The sequence below is a fragment of the Salvelinus alpinus genome, chromosome 10 (assembly GCF_045679555.1).
Source record: "Salvelinus alpinus chromosome 10, SLU_Salpinus.1, whole genome shotgun sequence".
Lineage (NCBI taxonomy): Eukaryota > Metazoa > Chordata > Actinopteri > Salmoniformes > Salmonidae > Salvelinus > Salvelinus alpinus.
Window position 1 is genome coordinate 30935930 of NC_092095.1, and position 6189 is coordinate 30942118.

Here is a 6189-nt window from a genome sequence, read left to right on the forward strand (position 1 = left end):
TCAGTCTACGTCGTTTGTTGTTTTGTATCTATTCAGGTGTTCTTCCTGTTTTTTCGGTTTTGTTTAATAAATATAATGTCAAGTTACAACGCTGCGTCTTGGTCGAATCACCACTCCTCCTTTTCGTATGAAGAGGAGGAGGAATTCCGTTACATCGGACAACATTCCATAGCAAAACAAATAATAAATAATGAAATATAGAAGGGCTCCCAAATTGATAGACATATGTTCACTTACTCATTACAATCCACAAAGCAGAGCAAACCTAATTGAAACATACAACGACAAAGCAGACTGCCCTTGGCCATAAAACTCTGGCCAAATCGGCAACTGCACGTTTGTATTAAAAGATGCTTTGAATGAGGAGATTGATGGACATGTTAAGTAGTAGTTTAGAAGTCTAAATTAGCTAACTGCAGCATGCTCACTATTCCTTGCCCTTGATTTTAATCTATGAATGTTTTCACGTATGAGCCTATCTACCACTTGTTGATGTCTCTCTGTCGTGCAGAGGAAGTCTATGATGTCGCAACAGAGATGTTGCGTGTCTTTCAAATGACAACTCCGATTTCCTTGATCAGAGAAATTCCAACCCCAAAACTCAGCAGTGGTTTATCAAGAGAGTCAGATGACTGCTATAGTTAATCACTTCAAGATGTGAAGCAGGTGTTTTCTATTCAGTGTTTTATAATAAAATGGAAATGGTGTTTTAGTAAAGACAATATTTATTTAATTGAGGCAATCGTGTTGTGGTAAATGTGTTACGTTGGACACCTGTGTATTGGCGGAGTTGGTAATTGCTTGATGATAAAGCATAACATTTCCTCAGTGTCTCTAATCTACCCATTTAATGCAGATGTTGCACACACAAATACAACAGAAAAATGACTAACAGGTCAAAGCAGTTAAGGATCTTCTTACAATTAACTCCCAATCAAAGACGCCGTAAGAAGCAGCAAAAAACACCTGCCGAAAAAGAAGAGAAAAGAAAATAAGAAAAAACGATGGGAATAGAAGCAAAAACAGTCAGTCAGAAGATGAGGAGAAAGCTCCCAGCAAAGTCCAATGCAGGGAATGTGCTAAGAGCCCATCTTTCTGCTTCAGTGGACCCCAAAAACAAAGCAGGCAGGCCGTGGCAGACTTTTGGTCCTAGTGGGCATGCAGTAGAAAAACAGTGTTAACACCGACTCACAAATAATCAAGAGAGAGGAGAAAGGCAATTCAATCAATCATTCAATTTTATTTTATATAGCCCTTCGTACATCAGCTAATATCTCGAAGTGCTGTACAGACACCCAGCCTAAAACCCCAAACAGCTAGTAATGCAGGTGTAGAAGCACGGTGGCTAGGAAAAACTCCCTAGAAAGGCCAAAACCTAGGAAGAAACCTAGAGAGGAACCAGGCTATGAGGGGTGGCCAGTCCTCTTCTGGCTGTGCCGGGTGGAGATTATAACAGAACTATGCCAAGATGTTCAAAAATGTTCATAAGTGACAAGCATGGTCAAATAATAATCATGAATAATTTTCAGTTGGCTTTTCATAGCCGATCATCAAGAGTTGAAAAACAACAGGTCTGGGACAGGTGGCGGTTCCATAACCGCAGGCAGAACAGCTGAAACTGGAATAGCAGCAAGGCCAGGCGGACTGGGGACAGCAAGGAGTCACCACGGGCGGCAGTCCCGACGCATGGTCCTAGGGCCCAGGTCCTCCGAGAGAAAGAAAGAGAGGAGAAAATTAGAGAGAGCCAAGATTTTCAAAATTTCCATAAATGACAAGCATGGTCAAATAATAATCAGGAATAAATCTCAGTTGGCTTTTCATAGCCGATCATTAAGAGTTGAAAACAGCAGGTCTGGGACAGGTAGGGGTTCCATAACCGCAGGCAGAACAGTTGAAACTGGAATAGCAGCAAGGCCAGGCGGACTGGGGACAGCAAGGAGTCACCACGGCCGGTAGTCCCGACGTATGGTCCTAGGGCTCAGGTCCTCCGAGAGAAAGAAAGAGAGAAGGAGAAAATTAGAGAGAGCCAAGATTTTCAAAATGTTCATAAATGACAAGCATGGTCAAATAATAATCAGGAATAAATCTCAGTTGGCTTTTCATAGCCGATCATTAAGAGTTGAAAACAGCAGGTCTGGGACAGGTAGGGGTTCCGTAACCACAGGCAGAACAGTTGAAACTGGAATAGCAGCAAGGCCAGGCGGACTGGGGACAGCAAGGTGTCATCATGCCCGGTAGTCCTGACGTATGGTCCTAGGGCTCAGGTTCTCAGAGAGAAAGAGAGAACGAGAGAATTAGAGAGAGCATACTTAAATTCACACAGGACACTGGATAAGACAGGAGAAGTACTCCAGGTAACCAACTGACCCTAGCCCCCCGACACAAACTACTGCAGCATAAATACTGGAGGCTGAGACAGGAGCGGTCAGGAGACACTGTGGCCCCATCCGAAGAAACCCCCGGACAGGGCCAAATAGGAAGGATATAACCCCACCCACTTTGCCAAAGCACAGCCCCCGCACCACTAGAGGGAAATCCTCAACCACCAACTTACAATCCTGAGACAAGGCCGAGTATAGCCCACAAAGGTCTCCACCACAGCACAAACCAAGGGGGGGCGCCAACCCAGACAGGAAGATCACGTCAGTAACTCAACCCACTCAAGTGACGCACCCCTCCTAGGGACGGCATGAAAGAGCACCAGCAAGCCAGTGACTCAGCCCCTGTAACAGGGTTAGAGGCAGAGAATCCCAGTGGAGAGAGGGGAACCGGCCTGGCAGAGACAGCAAGGGCGGTTCGTTGCTCCAGAGCCCACAATGTTATACTTCTTCTCATTATCCAAGATCATTATCCAAGATCAGCCCAACTGATTCTCAGTTGCGTACGATGTCCTTCAGATCACACAACTAAACATAAATCACAGTGCTACAGTAGACTATCTTCCCATTTTGGTGACTTACTGGAGCGAATGTAGGCTATGTACAGGACTTGAACCCCATGACCCTAATTTTTCCATTACCTTACTTTGTTAGTCACTTGCTTTGCCCAATCTGTTTTTTTTGGCAGGGTCATTGATATGCTAAGTATCTAACCACTGAGACCAAGCCAAATGAATTAGCTTGTCCTGGCTACCAGCCAGCCAGGCTTGGGGCTTACATAGTCCCTTTGTATTTGGTTCTACATTTTTGTTTGTTTGAAATCTGGTTGAAAAGTTGAAATGGGTATTGATTGGTCCCTATAGTGCTTTACGATAGGATGAGTTGATGTATAACTATCTTTGAGTGTAAGTAAATGATTCATCATGTCATCGTAATCAAGTCCAATTCAATTAATCATGTTCCTTCAGTGCATAGAGCATTGAGTCTTTAACCCTAAAGAGATACATATTGTTTTTCTAGATTGATGTGAGTTCAGTCATTGATATGACAAACCCCCACACATTCATACATACTAAAGTAGTACATAGAAAAAAATGCAATAACTACCGCCTTGGTAGTAGTCCTTGTCGTTATGTGGATTGTCATGCCTATGTCTTTGGTCTCAGCGCAATTCCTTTGATGTGTTAATGCATGGTGTGTTTGCTTAAGTGGTCCATTTTGCCTCCATGTTGATGAATCATTCTCCTTTGTCTTGTCAATCCGCCATTATCGATTCCTTTAAACAAATGCTGTCTTTGCTTTTTAAACCTGAGATTTAATTACATCTATTGGAGCTGTTTTTTCAAAGTGAACACACTTTTGGCATGATTGAACTTTTGCTCCTCTTCTAATCGACCGACCAATTTCCCCCTTGTCACCACCTCACTAGACAAGAGACAGCATCAGAAGAGAAGTCCCAGCACCTCTGGAAGAGTACAGTATGACATCAGAAAGGGACACACCACTACAGTTAGCCACCATGCTACAGGAAGACAGGGGTACTGTTACCCTCTAATGCAACACACTATCTCCATTGAATGTCCACGTGTGATTCAAGTTGTTTGACATGTTAGGATGAGGAATCAATAGGATCCACTGGCACTAGCTAGTGTAGGCTTTAGCAATTAGCAGTTAGAGCTGTCACGTTTGTTTGGCTGGTGGTGGCAGACAGACCAAACAAAAATTAAGTCGGAAGTGAATGCTTCCTATATACGAAAGTCATTTAATTATTAATAACTGAGCAAAGAAAACTCACATCACTCTGATCCAGCTCCCATCGCAGCCCAATGTGCTGCACACTCCATTGCCAATTTTTTAATAGGATGGGATTGTGTTCATGAAACTAGAGTAGAGGTAAGACTATACAAGAGTTTAGAGTAGGGCTCTTTCCTCTTAATTAGAAAAAGTAAGGGGAGGAGGGGATATTCCCATTGAACAATGCTTGAGTTGATTCCCATTTTGTTCAAGCTGGGCTGAAGCCTGTTTGGGTACAACTTTTTAATGCGTGAGTTGTATTTGTCTCACAGATATTGTCCTACATCTGCTGTTCTACTCACAGATGAGCTTTTACCTTCTGCATTTTATTCCCTGTTGTGGTAACTGTGCTGAATTTTGCAATATATTTTTGTAAAATGAGTGCTATTCAAAAGAGAAAATATAGAATCATGCCAGAAGGTATTTCTTCCAAGCTTTGTCAGCGGTGAGTTAGACCTCTCCGGACAATAAGTAGTCACCCATAAAGCCCATGGGCAACCATGTCACCTTGTTTTACCCAGGAGTCAGTGAGAGCAGCCAGTACTCACCACCCTAAGCACACCACAGGGAGTCATTAAATATGGGGAGTGACCACAGCCATCAAACAGGGCGTCCCCAGAGGCAAAGCAGCCCCTCATTTGCATTAGCTAGGTCTCTACACCAATGCATAATATTTGTATTTTCCGAGGCAGTGCGATGTACATTGTGTGTGCATCTCTGGCAAAGATATTTGTACACAGAACCTAAATTCATGTTGCTTTTGATTCACCACATTCACAAATTATATTGAAATTATATTCTGGCCATAAAAATTGTTGGTGTGTTTTGTTGATAATGCATCAGTAGATTACTTCACACAGAACAGAGGAATCAATATCCGTTAACCTACGATAGTATCCCATAGTTTTAATCAGAGATTATGCTCAACCATAAAGATGTTGGTATAAATAACGACATTTGATTACATGTTTATCTCATTTATAGCATGTGCTAAATGTAACATTAACTTGTTAGCGTGCTAGTTTGTTAGTGTGTTGTGCAATGAAGCAGATCTTTCATGGCCTCTGCCTCCTGCTTACCTCCCATAGATCTGGTAATGGATACAGCCTCTATGGGATTTAGGGATGGGCGGCTTGCTCACCTGTTAAATAGGGCTAGCTCGTAAGTCCATCCTCTAGCAAGGCTTGACGAAGCATGGCCATCCCACTGCCAGAGAACCAGCAACAGAGGGTTTGTTATTTGTCTCTCCTCTCTTGTTAGAAAGGTTTTTTGAACATTTGAAGCGTTCAAGGTAATTAGGCCTCTTTTTCAACCGCTTCCAAAATACTTTGGTCACGTTCAGTCAACAGATACAGTGCCAGCGAACAATTACTGTGCAATCGATGGGAAACATGTTTTAATGAATACGGTTTGTTTGAGCATAGCCGCGTCCACCAGTGCTCTGTTTTGAATCTCCACAAAGAGGGAACACAATGGAAATGAACCTTTGCATTTTCCATTGATATTACTCGGGCTGCTCCAAGGGAACAGGCACCGCAGAAGGCGACAGCCATAAAAGATGTTTCGTCTGCCAGTCTGTCACAAAAGCAGCATGTTACTGTGTGATTGACAGAGCGTTGCTAGCTCCAGGTCCTTGGAGACTTCACTGGGTGGTGGTGGTGTTACAGAGTCACATCTCTGGAAACCTCTCGTTTTCGGAGGCAGACAGAATGAGTAGAGCAACCGGCATGGTCTCTCAGAGCAGATCATACCAAGGTCTTGTTAGCCGGTTTTGTGGGAAACGCTTTGCGGTTGATGTCGAACAGAAAGTCTGTCCAAGAGGAAACGTTCTGAAATGAAAATAAAAGTGTTGGAATGATGTACTGTAACTGGCAATGAAGTCGCGCAGCATTGAGGCTTGAAGAGAAGGTCCTGCCAAAGGCCCACACCAGAGTCAAGAAGAGTAGCCGGGAGCTTTGCCAAAGCACTAAGAGGCCATTCTCATTGACAAACATAAGGAGAGGCAGCGCAACGAGAT

General features: G+C 43.3%; 1 long non-coding RNA gene across 1 annotated transcript; it reads right to left on the bottom strand.

Moving 5' to 3' along the window:
• Window positions 1–1255: 1255 nt before the first annotated feature.
• On the bottom strand, window positions 1256–2988 carry LOC139531893 (uncharacterized). The gene is made up of 2 exons (XR_011666453.1): window positions 2555–2988; window positions 1256–2259 (listed from the first exon to the last, which is right to left on the bottom strand). It is a non-coding gene; the product is annotated as an uncharacterized lncRNA (long non-coding RNA).
• Window positions 2989–6189: the final 3201 nt, after the last annotated feature.